We start from the raw sequence: 18,508 nt of genomic DNA on the forward strand, positions 1-18,508 counted from the left end.
GCTTTCCTCGAATCTCATAGCTCTGTGATGGACAACCTCTTCATGGACTGGTGAGCTATCAGAATAATAAATGGTTGTAGTAATGAGATGTGCAGCCCTTCTCCTACACACAAATGCCTACACACCTTGTGCAATACTAGAAAGTTAAACAGACTCTTCAATCACCTCCAGAAGCAGCACAAATGCTGTGCAATTGGGCAGGTTTTCTTTCTTTCAGTTAAGTGAACTTCAGTTGTCTTATTTCAGTTTTTCATAATGTAATATGAGTTTCTGAATTTATCCTATTAATATGCTCTCATTATTACACCATGGATTTATCGAGTCTTTAACATTTGTAGCTACTGCAAAACTATGTTTAATGGAGTCGGTTACATCCACATTTAATAACACCTCTGGTGTGATGCATACTACAGCCTTTTAGCCTGTGAGCCCTTGCCTCAAAATATGGCGTATCTGGTGTTGTCTCCTAACCCTTTGGAACAGAGACATTTATAAAGTACAATATACCTTTCAGTGTTTATCTTTTTCTGACACAAGGATGACAGGTAAAGGGGTTTTGGTATATGCTATGCCATCTACATGGTAACCTGATAATAAACAAGACTGTTAACATTTTTATTGAGAACTTTTTTACTAATCTGAAGAAAATTAATTATTGAGGACTTGTTTACTAATCTGAAGAAAATTAATATTTTTTTGAGTTCTGGTCTCCTTTAAGCATTGAGATTCCCACCTGTCCAATCTACTGACCCATTTGTTTCTCCCTAAAGACAGAGCTAAATCAGGGGTGAGACAAGAGTGGCAGCTGCCATGTGTACGCACAGTGAGGGACTGTGATTGGCATTTTATTGTAAGTGGCAATCCACACCTGATCTACCCCTCTAGCACTGCTACCTGTATACATAAATGCATTTCAGCATTGAAATTGCCAGTAAATGTATGATGGCTTAAATGATAATGACATTCAAAAGTGTTTCAGGAACTGTAGTAAGGAATGCCTTGCTACAGTTTAGTACAGTTTTGTACCTACTGCAAGGGGCTTTCCTTAACTGTAGAAAGAGGTGCATTTCAACAGGAAGTCTGGGAGCTTTTAATTTACTTGCTTGTTTGTCTATTTATTTTTGCCCTCAGCTAGATATGACAACATTTTCAGTTCTTATCTCTAACCTGTGGGGGAGTACCAGATAGGGAATTGCATCAGGTACCTGACAGCCTAGCTTCAGGCCTTCCTCAGGATAAACTCCAGAACCCATTCATTCTACTAAGAATGAGGGTTAAGTGTGCTGAAAGTGATGTTGTCATTCATGTGGGAGATTGAGGATTGTAATTTTTGCCTTAACAAGTCTCTATGCATGTAAAATGACATGTCTGAGGTTTAGCATAAAATGGGTATTTGATGGGACTCGTATTTGGGTCTCGGAATAATGTCAACCTACAGATGCCCCATTCTACCTGAGACTAATGTTTTCTTTAGCAGCTCTGCAGTCTCTGCCAATGAGCTTGCAGTAAGCCCATGTCCCTGCACATATGCCTTTCCCCTCTCACCCGAAGAGATGCAAGTGTACTCAGCTGTTTCATATTTCTCCTGCCCTCAGATGGTTCCTATACCACAAGGACTGCTAATCAATCTTGTATTTCCTAAGATGGAGTCAGGACTCAGTCCTTTTATGCAGTGAGAAGATATGGTCAACAGATCATGCGGCTTTACCAGGGATAGTCTATACCTGTCTGCTCTGGGATTTTGAATATTGGCTAAAACCTTTTCCATCTCCATGCTGCCCTTTTTTAGGCATTGCAAATCTGATAAACCTACTGACATAGCTAAGCCATAGCTAAGCCAGCCCAGGTAAAAATTTAAAGGTGATATACTCAATGCCAAGAGTCTAAACAAGAAACTTCACTCCTTGCAAGATCTCCTTACCCTGGAGAATGTAGATGTCGGTACAGTTACTGAGACATAGTTGAAAGTCATGGAGATCATCCCAGCAGTGCGGGGCTATAATGCCTTCTACACATTTAGACCAACTACTGCACAAGAAGGGACAAAGGTTGGAGGTGTCTCTATTTACATTAAAAACAAACACACTTCACAGCTGGTCCATCAGTATGATGTGCTTGAGTTTCTCCACATCACACTTACCTTAGATAATGTCACATGCCATGGCTTTGCAAACTATAAGTTCCCCTCTATGACACAGGAAAACCATAATACATATTTAAATGTATTTCAGATGCTACCATTTCAACCTAACAATACTCATGGGTGACTTAAACGGCATCCAGTATAAACTGGGAATCAATGCACGACCCCTAACATGCAGGCCAAAAGATTCCTGGACTTAGTAAATGCAAACACCTTGAATCAGTTAGCCTGTACACCCACTAGGGGCACACATATTCATGACCTGGTCTTCACAAATATAGTGAAACATTGCACCCTCCCTAGTATAATGTTCTTGTTCATCAGGTGAGATCATAAATTTGTCTCCTTTTAAGTAAGGGTAAATCCAGGGACACCCAGCTAACCCTGGAACTTTTAGGAATTATTTTAGGGCAAACCTCCTACTATTAAATGACACCCTGGCAGAATTTCAAGTTCCCCCAAGCCCTGAGAAGACAGCCATGCATGCATAATTTTTCAGAGAAACCCTGTATAATCATATTAACAGCTGCAAAGAGAAAGCTGTACCTACCAGGATTAAGCACAGGCTCAGCTAAAAAAACAAGCCTCCCCGGTGGAATCCCAGTGTATATGTTATACAACAAAAGGAAGAAATTCATGGGAAAAATTAGAATGTCTAATGCACACCAAGGTAAAAAATATCCCTCACCAACCTAAACAAGCAACTCAGAGGGCTATTAAAGTCCACCAAAGCCAAATCTGAGATAAAATTACCCTGGACCACTAGAAAGACTATTTAATCATAGCCTCCTAACAAGCTTCATGCAAATGAATAGAGGACTGCAATGGTTATCCTACTGCACAAGGGTGGGCCGTCCATGGATCCATCAAATTAACAACCCATAAGCCTGACTAGCCTGATGTGCAAAGCCATGGAGAGAATAATCATGGCTATCCTAAATATCGGCATAGATAACCTACAAAATATTGGACCCAACTCAATTCAAGTTTTTCAAGGGCAGGTCTTGCCTACTCAACCTAGTAGACTTCTTTGAGAAGGTCACCAAAGCAATGGACAATGGCAAAATGCTACATACGGTCTACCTCAACCTGGCCAAGGTATTTGACACAATACCCCCACTCATGTGTTATAGAAAATCTTACTAAATCCCCTACATCATGCACTGGAGAGCCATCTGGCTTACAGATAAGACTCAAGAAGTTAGACTAGGTTAGTCTTCTTCCACAAAGAGGCCATTTAATAATGAAGTGCTTTAGAGCACAGTGCAGCGTCAATCCTGGTTGGCATATACTTCTCTGACTTCAAGGCTAATGTCAAAGCCCCCTGGCTGCCAGGATTGCAAATGATTGCAAATTGCAAATTCAATGCAGTCATTGAATCCCCCCAGGACAAAAACATCCTTCAATAAGGCATAGTACAGACTAACGTAATAATAGTCTAAAACTCAGTGCCAGAAAGGGCAGTATAGCATCTTTTGGGAAGACAGCGATCCTAGCAGACTACTACATTGATAATACACCCCTTAGCATAGACTCTGTACTCATGGATTTAGAAAAGCAAGTAGACATTGATTTTACATTTGACAATCATATATCTCCTGTATTGAGGAAATCATTCTATGTTTCACACTTTATACATAGGAGTACGTTATCTAGATCCAAACATGTTATTATTTCATTGTCCTCTGCTCTCATAAGACCACTCATTGAGTACAATGTCCCCTTCAGTATTTACCTTGCCAGGCATATGCAACAACTGGTGTGTTCTTAGAGATTCCGCACAAAAATAATATATAGTGTGGAATACAAGTCCTATATGGACAGCCTCAAAGCCTTGTCCTACAGGATGAGGAGAGACAACCTATGCCTGTCCTACAAGGTATCCTCCAATCCAGCCCTAATGAATCTTGCACATCCATAAAACAAATAGCATCAGGAACGCCTGATTCAGGGACCTAAAGATTGCCTGCAACATAAATAAGACATGGTGGGAGGATTATGTGTCTCAGAAATTCCCCCTTATCTTATTCAAGCAAAATTGTATCAGTGGATATGGAACCAGAAATATATCCTTGGTCTGGCACATATATCTGTATTAAAGAGAGGACTCTTGTTAATACTCAGCCATCCATACCCAAGTATATATATATATATATATATATATATATATATATATATATATATATATATATATATATATATATATATATATATATATATATATATATATATATATATATATATATATATATATATATATATATATATATATATATATATACATATATATATATATATATATATATAAGTGTGTGTGTGTGTGTGTGTGTGTGTGTGTGTGTGTGTGTGTGTGTACATATATATATATATATATATATATATATATATATATATATATATATATATATATATAGATATGTGTGTGTGTGTATATATATAGATATATATATATATATATATATATATATAAGAATGGTTTGGCTTAAAAAGCCCCATGGGTTGATAGCCTAGTATTCTACCATGATACTATGATAATGGCATTGAAAAAGCATATTAATAGATAGTTCAACTTCCTTTACCTCGCCCTAGATTAAACATGTGTTCATGCTGTAGCTTCACTTCAAATCTGGTGCATAAATATCAGCAGTTAATTGCCTTGGTATCTTGGTTTCTTGGTACCTCTTATCCTTTGCCAGTTATAGAGATTCAGGTGCGTACCCCATGCCTAGAACAGATAAGCTTTAGAACAGCTAGGTGGGGCAAAGTACCTGACCACTATTGATCTGACCAAGGAATACTGGCAGATGCTCTTGACTCCCATTGCTAGAGAGAGGTCAGCTTTTGTAACACCTTTTGGATTATATGAGTTTACAAGGATGCCCTTTGGGATGAAGAATGCCCCAGCAACCTTCCAGAGTTTAGTAGAACATATCTTAGCAGGGGAAGGAGATATTGCCATTTACAGTCATTCCTGGCAAAAGCACCTTTAACATGTCGGGGAGGCTTTACATAGATTAAAAATGGCAGGGTGGGTATGGCAGAGGTCTCCTACCTAGAACATAGAGTAGGGAGTGGTAAGATTAGGCCAGAACCTGCCAAAGTGGAAGCTATTCAGGCATGGCCTGCCCCGGTTATCAAAAAGCAGATGAGAGCTTTCCTAGGGACAGTGGGTTACTATAGGAAATTTGTGCCCAACTATAGTACAATAGTTGTAACCCTTACTGACCTAACAAGGAAAAACAAGTCAGATAATGTAGTGTGGATTGCATATTGTGAACAAGCATTCCAGAAGCTTAAAGAGGCTTTGGGAGGACCCCCTGTGTTAGCCCGTCCACATTACAGCAAGGAATCTGTTGTACAGGTGGATGCTTCAAATTATGGGGTGGGGCTGTACTCAGCCAAGTTTCTTCAGAGAGAGAAGAGCATCCCATTGTATACCTTAACCACAGGCTGCAACCCAGGGAGGAATGCTATGCAGCTGTGGAGAAAGAATGCCTAGCCATAGTATGGGCATTTCAAAAGCTTCAGCCTTACCTTTATGGAGCAAAATTCACTGTGGATACAGACCATAACCCTTTAACATGTCTAAACAGAGTCAGTAAGCAAAATGATAAGTTACTGAGGTGGAGCATAGAGCTACAGGCATATGACATGACGGTGCAACACTTTTTTAATTTCTCCAAGACTTTTGGGTTTCTTAATACCATGACGGGAATGGACCCCATTCCTAAGTCAAAGTATGATTAAAGTTCATGAAATTAGTATTGTTTCAATCTTTGATGTCAGCCAGTAGTGCTCTTTGCAGCACCCACAATGTGCCCAGTAATGACTCCTTCTGCAGTTCGTATTGAGTTACATGTATTGGTAACATATCTAAATACGATTGTAAATTCTTTTTTATAAGACCCGTTGCTCCTACTACTATTGGAGCCGTCTGGGTATCTTTCCTCCACATTGCACTCATTTTGCCTGCAGATCCTGATATTTTATGACTTTGTGTCTCTCTCTGTATGCAAGACACTGTAGTCACTGGGTGTGGAAATTTCAATAATCAATGCTACTCTTGTCTTCTTTTCTTGGACCACTATATCCGGTTTTCCAGTGTCTATCTTTTGAACTGTTGGTAATGGATGATCCCATGTGATGTAGACTTCTTCATTTTCTATAATGCTTTGTGCCTCATGTTTCCAGTGTTTTTCGGCCACTTCAGTACCATAATGTTTGCACAATCCCTAGTGCAACAGTCTCACCACATTATTATGCCTTTCAGTATACAATCCTTCTGCCATTAGTATGTCCCAATCATCAACGAGGTGTGCAACTGTTTCCAATTTGGTTTTACAAAACCTATATTTATCTGTTTCTCCCACATGTTCAATGGACTTTATAAACCGATGTGTACGCAGCCCACTATCTCCAGCCGCCAATATTAACCTTTCGTCTCTTGGTTTGAACTCGCCTCTCCTTAGCCATTCCTGTGTTCATTCCTGATCAACATGAGATTATTCCAGACGTTTTCTATACTTGCAACTATATTTATGCTTTTGCCACATTTCTTGCCTTCTCATCTGATCCTTCACCTTATATTCTTTCTTTTGTTTTTGGCCCATTCAGTTGCTGCCTGATTTTTATCTACTTCTGGTTTGATTTGCATTCCTGCTTGATGCCAATAAGCTTCTGCTAGATTAAGCAGATAAGTCATCTTAGATTTATTCTCCTCATGTTTCAAACCTTTCTCTATGTTTGGGTCTTGTGAGGTCAGCAGATATGTGTGGAGTCCCACTATTGCAGGTCTATACATATAATCAATTTCAAGGAGGCCCAGCCCTCCTTCGGAACACAGAATATATAATATTGGTATGCACTGAGTTTTATAAATCATTTGGTAAGCATGAAGCATCCTTCTTGTTTTCCTATCTAATCTATCCAACACATTTTGGGGCCAGTCAATCACTCTAAAACTGTAAGTTAGGACAGGAAGACTAAATTAGTTTATAGCTTGGATTTTGTTCCTAGATGTCAGTGCTGCTTTCAGGATTAATTTAAGTTTTATGAAGTATTCCTTACTAAGTTTTATTCACAGTTATTCATGTTTTATTGTTGATTCCTCATCAGTTCCCAAATATTTATATACTCTTTCTTGCTCAAGTTCTTTTATATCACATTCTTGTCCCAGACTGATGTTTTCCTGGCATTGCAGTTTTCCTGCTTTAAAGGTTGCTTTTGCAATTTTATCAAGACCAAATGGCATTCTTAAATCATCTGAAAAAGTTTTGACAACTTGTAGTTGTGCTTTCAGTTCCTCATCTGATGAGCTATACAGTTTTAAATCATCAACAAAGAGAAAGTGAAAAGTCTTTACATGTTGTTTTCTAGGAGCCAGATTATAGCCATGGCCTAAGCTGTTGAGTTAACAGCTTAATGGATTAAGGGCAACGTGGAATAGCAACGGTGGCAAAGAGTCACCCTGGAATATTCCCCTTTGAATTTTTTATCCCTGGGATAACAATTTGTCCTTTATCATGGCTTAATTGCAAAGTGGTCTGCTGCTGTTTCATGCTCACTGTAATGTAATCGATCAGTGTAGGGTGTATCATACATTTTTAAGCACTCTTTTATCCACGAATGAGGGATACTACCAAATGCTTTTTTATAGTCGATCCATGCCATACTTAGATTCTTCCCCTTTTTACAGTTCTCCACTATAACTTTATTTAACAACAAACAATCCTTTGTTCCATATGACTTTCTTTTATTGCTCTTTTGTTCTACTGCCATAATTGAGTTTTCTTCTAAATGACTGTAAACTCTGTCGGCATCAATTCCTGTGTATAGTTTATAAGTCATCGGAAGACAAGTTATTGGTCTATAATTTTTAGGGTAGCTTGTAGGTTCAGTCTTAAGTAGGAGCATTGTTTTTCTTGTTGTTAGCCAGGTTGGTGTCTGTTCTGGGTGTGCATATAAATAGCTCTTACTCATGGCTAAATCTTCGTGCAAAGATGTTAATACTTTTAACCAGAAGTTAGATACTGTATCTGGGCCTGGGGTTTTCCAGTTAGAGGCTTTTTTTAACTTTGTTTCAATCCCTCTAGCTGCTACTTCATCCCATTTCATATTCTGTACCTTTAAACTTCTTATTCTTTCTTTTACTTCTTCTATTCATTTAGCATCTTTGTTATGTTCCACACGATCTTCATAGATATTTCTCTAAAATGTATTTACTTCTTTTTTTGGTGGTCTTTCAATTGCTTTTACCTTATTTCCCAGTTCTCTATAAAACCTTCTTGGGTCCTCAATAAATTGCTTATTTTGCACTTTTCCTTTGTATTTATCTTCATATCTTCTAAGTTTTCCCCCCTGCGCTGAGATTTTTAGTTTATTCGTGATAGTGAATGACAGATCCTGATCTGTTTTAATACTGCACACCGCTTTTATCGCATCTATTTTTCTTAGTATTTTTGTTGATCTAGTCCTTCTTCTATAGCCTTCTAACAGTGACACTTCTTGTCTTAATTGCTTTGTAATTTTCTCTATTTGATATTTCCATGATGGTATTCAATTTCTCCCCTTCCTTTCCCTCACTACCCTGTGTTCTTGTGGTAGAACTTTATGAGTTATTAATTTAACTGAACAGTAATATATCCTGATTACTGTTGTTATATCGCATGGATCTCTATGAACAGTCCGAATTACTGTGGTCATTTATTTTAGCAGACTTCTGACTTTTTGGGTTTTTATTAACCTTCTGCAGTCTATTTCTTTCATTGATCTTGATATATCTGTCCATGTTTATTAAATTAAGCAATTCTTCTCTTAGCTCATTTTCTTCCAAACAGAGGGCACATCCCTTGTTTTCCAGTTCCTGTGGGCATTCTATAGTAAGTTCTATAGCATATTCCTGTGACACAGTCTCAGCAATTTCATCCTGTGCCATCCGTTGCTCTATCATATGGGAGCTCACTGGCCTATCACTCCTCAACATTGACTGCATCACAGTTTGCAGTTCCTTCCATTGCTGTCTAGCTTCAAGTGAACATTTATACTGGTTTCCTGTGGAAGGCTCCAAATTATCTTCATATAGCACCTGACCAATTGCTTCCTGTTCAACTGGTTTTCCCCTTAATCTGGGTATCCATTACTCTATCCTGTTGTGGTGCTTTCTGAATTAGATTTTCTACACTAAATCCTTCACTTTGCAGTTACTCCATAACCTCAGTTTCTATTTATTTAACTTCTCCATCATTAATCTCCTATTCTACTTTTCCTCTTTGTCTTCTTATTTTTGTATTGTAAAGTTTTCCATGTCTGGATTCCTTTGTCTGTATTTCTCTTCAAATATCTTTGGTGCTGTTCTTTTTGTATTGGTTAGTTTTGCTTTCTCCTTTGCATAAATATTATGCCATATTAAATCTCTTTTTCTTTCTCATGTCCATATTTCTTCTTCAGATGTTTCCTGATCTTCCTGTTTCTCCCTGCTTTGGGGCCTCACTCCATCCTGCTGTGATATAATCTGTGTTAGACCTTCTACATCAAATCCTTCTCTTCGCAGGCACTTCACAACTTCTATCTTTTTTTAACTTCTGCTTTACTGATCTTCTTTTATACGTTCCATCTTTGTGATATTATTTTTTTAATGTGAAATGTTCCATATCCAGATGCCTTTGCCTATATTTCTCTTCAAATATCTTTGGGTCTGCCTTCTTTACATTGATTAATTTGGCTTTCTCCTTTGCATAAATATTGCATGATTTCAAATCTCTCTTTCTTTCCCATGTCCATATTTCTTTTCTATACTTTTCAAATATCTCTTGGTTTTGTTGTTTAAATTTTCGCACTTCCTCAGATGCTTCTTCTTCCAAGCAGATCAAGATTTTGTGATCTATATACTGTTTCTCACAAATCTGTTGTATTGGTTGGCATAATGGTTAATGTGTTTATCTTACAGGCATGAGGTGCAGGGTTTGATTGTCACAGGGGGTGATTGCCTAAGCTTTAAATGGCCTGTGAGGGCAATTAGCCCAGTACTAAGCTAAAAAATCTTCATTTGAAGCTTCTGATAGTTTTTCTTCTGGAAGTATTTTTCTTTCTTCTAATTTCTCTCTTAATCATTTTGTGTCTGGAAATTCTGGGCTTTTTCATAATAGTAACAATACATAATTTCTTTTTTATCCTCAATAGTTCACTTTATCATCTTTATGGCTCTTCTTTGGCCTATCAGTTTTTGTGATTTTTGTGGACTGCTGTTTCCTTCTACAACAGGGGGCCATCCTCCCCCTGGGCCTGGCCTGGCCCCATTGTAGGAATGTTTCTGTATTTTGAGGATTTGACACTGTCATCTTTTCCAGTCCTGGCACCAGTGCACCTACTAGGATTGGGCACTTTTTTATCCTGGGTCTAGTACACCCAGCTATCTTTTTTAGTTTTTGACCTACTTCGGTCCATGATATATACTATATAAATACAGTCTATATATCAGTGTCGCCTTGGTGAGATTGGTTAAAAACAGGGTCCACCTCGTGAAGGTACTCACCAAGACTTGAGGATGAATTCAGTTTCAGCACTACTACTCTCCTTTGCTTGTTGACATTTCATCTCCCCAGTTGGACCCCCCCCCCCCATAGTGGGATACATAATGATAATGCAGATGAACTGTCAAGAAGGGGTATGGATTGATACATTTTCAGTGAGACCCATTTTTCTCAAGTGATGATTTTCTAGGGTCACTTGAAAATGTGAGGATATTAGATATTGTTATCTGTGCTAGCATGACTGGCTGAAGTTTTGTAAATACTTGCAATTAATTGAAAATTGCTCTGTGTTATATATGCCAGCATGATTAGCTATGATTTTGTGAATAAGTTTTTTGATAATTACCTTGATTTGTGTGATATGTTTGAATCAAACAGTGTTCTCTGGCTGACCAAATGTACATGTTTTTAAAAAGAATTCTGAATGTAGGTTATGCCAGTCAGCTGACCTAAATGTGATGTCATTTTGTGCCAGAGATGAAAGGAATAGAATCTCCATAGCAGCTGTTTTGTTTACTTTTTAAAGTTTGATATAAGAAAGTAGAATTCTCTTAGCTTTCTGTGACTCTTAAAAATCAACTATAAAAGCAGGTTGTGAGTCAGTTAAAGGTCAGTTGTAGCTGTTCAGTTGTTCTTCAGTGGTCAGTTGTTGTTTTCCAGATCAGTAGTTATCACCCAGTTTGTTTTCCGGAGCTGTTCAGCAAAAATAATAAGAGACATTATTCCATTCACTGAGTACCAGACAGCAGTCTGAAGAGTGGGTATAATTTCTTATCTTACATGGGAGAAGTATAATCTTGCCATGCTGAGTTAATTAGGTTAGACAAGGACAGTTAAACTTTAGATAGTTAGGCAGTGGCGGCTGGTGACTTCAAATCAAATGGGGGCTGCAGGTGATAGCCGAATGGGTGGGGTCAATGGGAAGGGGTGCGGACAACTAGAAAGGGGAGGAGCTATGCTCAAAACCACAAAAACTAAACATTAATTAAATATGCTGCCCTGGGTGCCAAACCCTCATTATGAGAGTCCAATCAAGACAAATGAAGTGTAAAAGAATAAAAATATTTCAATGCATTGGCTGCTTGACAGCTTACTTAATATCTAGATGGAAACAAAAAGGTTGTGAGGCATGAAAAAATAAATTACTTTTTAAATACATTACTGGAATGCCAGTCAGAATCAAGTATAAGAAAAACATGCAAGCTCAAACAGCTTCTCCTTGCACTGCATTATAATTTATATTCAGCTTTATTAAAGTACCAAGTAACATGCTGAAAGTAGCAATCTCTGTGATACCCCCACTTGTAAAAATGTTTATCCAAAAAAGACCTGCTGCCTGACAACTATCTACTTGTTTCATGGGGAAAACATGATCAAAGTAAAAAATGAAAAGCAAACAAGCTCAAGATACATTGCTTAAAGGATTACTGTAAAGGTTATGGACCACACATGAATGGCATTCTGTTTAGTTTATGGGTAAAGCCCTCAGAGATCACTGGAAGTCTCCAACAAGTGTAATGAGCTTCTTAAAATAATGTAATCATGTCCTTTATTACAAATACTGTCATATGCATTTCAATACCCAATGCTTATACATTATCTAGTTAAGTATTCTCTGCATGGCAACAACAGAAAGGCTTCAATGTTGGCAATTCTTTAACAGTATGCTTATTAAAGCTTACTTGCATATTATGATCTCAGACAAGCTTACCTGATGGTCATTAAAGCATTGCTACTTAAAACACAGAGCAACAGGCACTTTCTGAGTAATAAGCATAAATCAACTGTACAAAAATATGACAGAAACCAGACCATTCTGCAAAATCAAGAACAGATGAAAAGCCACTGTAGTACTTGTGTCTACCTTGGATGGGGGGATACCCTGCACATTTACACTGCATGGGGGGATACCCTGCATATTTACACTGCACAACTGCTCCTTGCCTTGCTTGGACACATCCAGAGTCACTACATGGGGGAGTGGGGTGCAACAAGTATGTCAAAATTTGAAATGTCTCTGGCTGACTGATGGCCCCGACACATTTGTCATACCTCACCATCAGAGCAAAGCCATACATAGAAGTGGGACAAAGGCCCAAAAATAAGGACAATTTTTAAATATTGGTCTTATAAACTTAGAAAGATAATAGAATAGTAGGCCTTGTATTAGTATGAATTTTCTGAAGGATATGAAATCTGAAACTCAAATGTCTGTCATTATTTTCTAACTTCAGTCTTTAATGATTTACCACTAATTTGCCAAAAAACAATTTTATGAAAAATGGACCAAAAATGTGATGCAAAAATATAAAATAGCCACACAATACAGCTGGGAACCTGTCAAAGAAGGGACATTTTTTAATAATAGTACTGCTAACTTGAGCAGTTGACAAAATAAAAGAATCTGCATGCATTTCTGAAATAAAAGTAATCTATAACTCTGATTATTACAGTTATTTCTAAATTGTAAACCCTCCATGTTTTCTTCCAAAATTGCTATTTTGCAGAGGGATTATTAGGGAAAAGCAACATTTTGAGCCAAATTCGGGGACAGTTGAGAGGTTTGGCTATGCCTTATTCTATAAAGCAATTTATTTGTATGTACCTCTCAACCTGTTAATGCAATAAATCTGGACAAGGCCAAATATATTGGGGGAACATAAACAGTACTAAAAATTGCTCTTGTATAAACTGAGACAGTTGATAGAACAGGTCTTACTTCAGCATGCATTTTTCTGAAGGTTATGAAGTCTGAAACTCAGTGTCATTAGTGACTTAATTCCTAAATGATTTTCCAGAAAACCACAAATATTATGAGGAACAAACCAAAAATAAGAAGCAAAAATATATTCATTCTGTGAAAATCTGGACAGTTGGGAGGAATAGTTCAGCTCGGGCTGTCTTTGAGTTTGCCGCCCTTCCCCCTCACAAAATCATGGTCGAATGGTGCTCTCCCCCCTGCAGCCATTCCAATGATCCATTACTTGGCTATATCACTCCATTTACCATAAACACTAATGTGCATACTGCTTTACTTCTATGATGATCTGGATTTCATTTGAAAGTTTTATTTTGCATTTTACAGCACAAACACTAAGATATCTGCTAAACAAAGCAACGCAGTCTCACAATGAAAACAGGCTTAGCATTAAAAACTTCTCCGCCCTTGAAACGCACATTCAATGAAACAGCATTGAAACCCACATTCAAAGAAAATACATTTTGCCAGTGGCAGATAAAGATTAACTTTGGGCTGTTTTCAAATCATAGACCCCTTGCACATGAAACATACATGTGCTCTTTGATACACCTTCCTGATTCTACTAAATTATATTCCTTGTACAGTACAGTACAGTTGTTAGACGGCATTTTAAATTTATTGTTTTGAACATTTTTCCAGTAAACAATGAAACAAAATGCATGCACCAGTGACAAAACTACCCAATTCAGAACATTTCCATCATAAAAGTCTACTCAACCTTCTACAGTCCACCAGTATCGGTAAATATGCACAATCTCTGAAGTAGTAAAAGTCATCTAAATAATTCCACATTAAAGACATCTGTAACAATGAAGAGGTTGCTGCTAGCAAACAACTTTATATGTCACTGTTTATTCATCTACAAATAAAGTGCCTGTTGCCCTTGAGGAATAAATTGCCTATGTTGCATGCATTAAAAAAAAATAAAAATAAGCTAGTAATATCGCAATAGGAACTGTATGGCAAACTGATAACAGGTTCATAGTTACTACTCTAGGTATCTTTGCCAAAAAGACTGCAGCATCCACCCACTTTACAACACAGTACAGTATCAGCAATGCATCTACTGTGGGAGTAGAACCCACAGCCTTCTGCATCAAAAGCAAGTATACGACCTGTTGTGCTATTAATGCAAGCAGACTCAGAATAAGCAGCACTAAAGTTTTGTTCCCCTGCAGCTCTCAGCTCCTTGTAAAATCTACTCGACACGCAGTTGTATCTCTGAACTTTGCAGCACAAGAAATCTGGAAAAAGCCGAAATTTATTTGGGGGGGGGGACAACCAGGGACACATTTTAAACATTGCTTGTATAATGTTGGAAAGTTGTTAGAATAAAATGCTGTCTTACCACCATACATTTCACTGCCACGTCTTTAACCCAGGGGACCCTGTGCAAAACAGTCAGAGAAACATACCACTATGCCAAATCAGCTGTTTTGTAAAAGAGAGGAAGATAAACTTAAATGGCTACCATTTAGTGAATTCAGTTCCTAGCATAGCTGTCAACCTCTTGGCACAAAACACCTGAACAAAGCCAATAATGGGGAGGAATACGCCCCCCAAACATTCAGTGAATTCAGTTCTCACTATAGCTCTCAACCTCTTAGCAAAAAACATGTGGACAAAGCCAGTAATGGGGAGGGAATACAGCCCCCAAACATTCAATGAATACAGTTCTCACCATAGATAACTCTCAACCTTAGCACAAATACCTGGACAAAGCCAATAATGAGGAAATACAGTCCCAAAAATAGGGACAAATTTCAAATATCCATGTTATAAACTTAGACAACTGCTAGAACAATTTTGTGTTACCATGTACTTTCTGAAGAATATGAAGTCTGAAATTCAAATGCCTATTTTTTAAACTTTTAACCAGGAAACTAGTCTGACTTGGAACAAAAGACAATTTTCAGCAGAGTAGAAAGAAATGCCAATCACATCTTTGCAAGTAAAGAAAACATGCAGACACCACACAGAAGGCACCCCAGCCAAGAATCAAACCAGAGAACCTGTAGCTGTTAGGCAACAATGCTACCAGTGCACCACTACACTACAGACTTTGCAAGGAAAAATGTAGATACAGAAACCACAGATTTTATGAGGAACAGAACAAATATGAGGCAAAAATCTGCAAGTTTTTTTTTAGAAATGGTGCTGGATAGGGAATTCAGGTCCTTGCCACCTGCATCCAAGGTACAGGGTTCAAGCCTGATTCTCTATCCACCACCATTTGCTCTCTCCAGCCACCAGTATATAGTAACTGGGGCATTCCACACACACACACACACACACACACACACACACACACACACACACACACACACACACACACAATGACCTAAACTCAGCCAGCCAGCAAAATGACCTAAACTCCTCCAGCCAGCAAAATGACCTGAAGCAACACACACACTTACCTGATGTATGTCTGACCAAGCAGCAAAACCACCCGAGCAATCCAGCGACCTGAAGCAGCAAAATCCACCCATGACACGGATGGAGCAATCCAGCCAGCGACCAAAACCTGCTACACCTACCTCCTGAATAAGCCTGTGCAATGAAAGTCCCATGAGAGCAGCTCACCTCTCTCAATCTTGATTGGATCTGCCTGCAGCTGAAGCAGTCCGGACCTCCTCTTCTGTGTGGTCGTCCCTGCACTGATTCCTGGGTACATTTGCAGCAATGATTGCTGGGTACTTGTGTTTCTCTATCCGGACTGCAGTCTAGACTCGTGTTTTTTTTTCTGTTTGTTTTTTAGTTTTACAGATTTTTCTTTTTTTTTTTTCTAGGTGGGAGGGCTGCAGTCCGGCAGTCCGATACCACGAGCCGTCCCGGTAGTTAGGTAACTATCTGCTTTTTATCTGCTTGAGTTCAGTGCACTATTTGTGTATAAGATTTAGGTATATGAGTTTAGAACAGTATCCATTTGAGCTTAGTACTATCTGTATATACATCCTACCTTTATTCCTAGCCTCTAACTAGATACTGGTATATCTGTTTATTACTATGTTTCATATTGTATGTATAGCTACTGTTTGTTGCAGTATGTATTATTTGTTATTGTATGTATATTCAATTGTTCTTCATGTACTCTGCTGCTCATTTATTGTTCTGTGGAGCTTTTCTCCCTGGGCCTCCACTGAAAAAGGACCTGTGTCCCATTGGAATTTCCCAGTAAACAAATGTAAATAAATAAATAAATAAATAAATAAATAATAATAAATATAGTTAGATTGTTAAGAGTTTTTCCACAATCAGTGGGAAATCTATCCCACAGTGTTATTTTCATAATTCCTGTGTGTGAAACTCTGTGGTTTATTAGAATCAATAATTCAGTGTAGGCATGTTTTAAATCATTTTATTTATTAAATATTTTTCTACATTTTATTGTGGCTGTTTATTTAGAATGTACTTTTAGTAACCTGAGAGTGTTTATGCTTATTGTGGTAATGCCAGAGACACTGTGAAAAGCCTTACTGCTTGGATTACATGCTACCATTTATATCAATATTTATTTTACCCAATATAATTGAACACCCCTTTTGAAGGGTAGTGTGGTATTTGACTGGTGGCAGCTGTTACATTGTAATTTGGAAGGGAGGACATAACAGTTAAATCTGTGCCAGTCATTCCCAAGAGTGTTTGTATGTGTGAATATCAAATATTTAAGAGCAAGTATGTCAAATACCTAGAACTGGAACACAGTGTTCTGCAGTGATTACATTTGGGGACTTGGAGTGAAGCATATAATCCAGTCCCAGGTTTGGAGCCTGTTCCTGGTGTACTCTTAGGGGAATTGTGTATTTCTATCCCTGCTTTCAGTGATGATCCCTTACTGGAGACATTTGTGAGGACTGAGGCTCCTTAGTTACTCCCCCAGGTTTAAGTGGGGTCATTACAGCAAGTATATCGTCTTCTACCTTGATTAACAATATTCTATAAAATAAGACCTGTTCTCTCTAAATTACATGTTAAAGATAAAATCTTTAACCTACCCAATTTCATAGTTTTGCTCCAAGATCTCTAACCTTAACCTTACCTATGTTTTCTGAAAGCTTCATCGACACCTTCTTCAACCAGACCATAAAACTGTGAAACTTGACATAGGGGCCATTCTGGAGGCTTTTAATTATCATTATGCAGAGCATCATAATGATTAAATAAGTGCAAATGAATGTGAGAAGTTAGAGAATAAAGTTCCCAACATAACAAGAATTCATGAGGAACTTAAGTTAGAGCTACAAAAACCTATTTCACAAAAGGAAATTATAGATGGGATTAAACGAAGTAAGTCTAGTAAAGCACCTGGAATAGATGGCTTAATTATCGAAATTTATAGATTGTACCCTTCTTCTGTAATCTCTCTCCTACATAAAAACTTTCTTGAAGTTCAAACATTAGCAAATATTCCTCCCTTGGAGATACTCTCTAATTTCTCCTATATTAAAAGAGAATAAGGACCCTAATCATTGCAACTCATATAGACCAATTTCTTTGCTGAATAATGATTATAAACTATTTATGTCAATTATGGTCAATAGATTGAAAATACCCATATCTAAAATAATTAATGAAGACCAAACTGGTTTCATACATAACAGGCATACACAGGATAATATTAAAAGAGTATTAACTCTGATAGATTAGCTCAATAGAGGAAACCATAAAGCATTGATAATAGGTCTAGATATTCAAAAGGCCTTTGACTCCTTAAATTGGGGTTAATTATTTAAAGTCTTACAGTTATTTGATTTCCCCCCTTTTTTATAACAATGATAAAGAAAATCTATGAAAATAATCTAGCATATGTCAAATTAGGTCCCTTTACTTCCAAAGCAATCCAAATCACTAGAGGTACTAGACAAGGATGTCCCATGTCCCCTATCCTATTTGCTCTGACCATATAAAGACTTGCCATTTTAATATGTAATAACCCAAGGATAAGAGGTATAAATATATATGACCAATATATTTCTAAAATAATGATGTCTGCTGAGGATGTCTTACTTACCTTACCCAACTCTAAGGAAGTGTTAGGTGAAGTGGATATAGTAACAACAAATTTCCAAAAAATCT

Source organism: Protopterus annectens, chromosome 3.part1, assembly GCF_019279795.1.
Source record: "Protopterus annectens isolate FY-2018-M chromosome 3.part1, PAN1.0, whole genome shotgun sequence".
Lineage (NCBI taxonomy): Eukaryota > Metazoa > Chordata > Ceratodontiformes > Protopteridae > Protopterus > Protopterus annectens.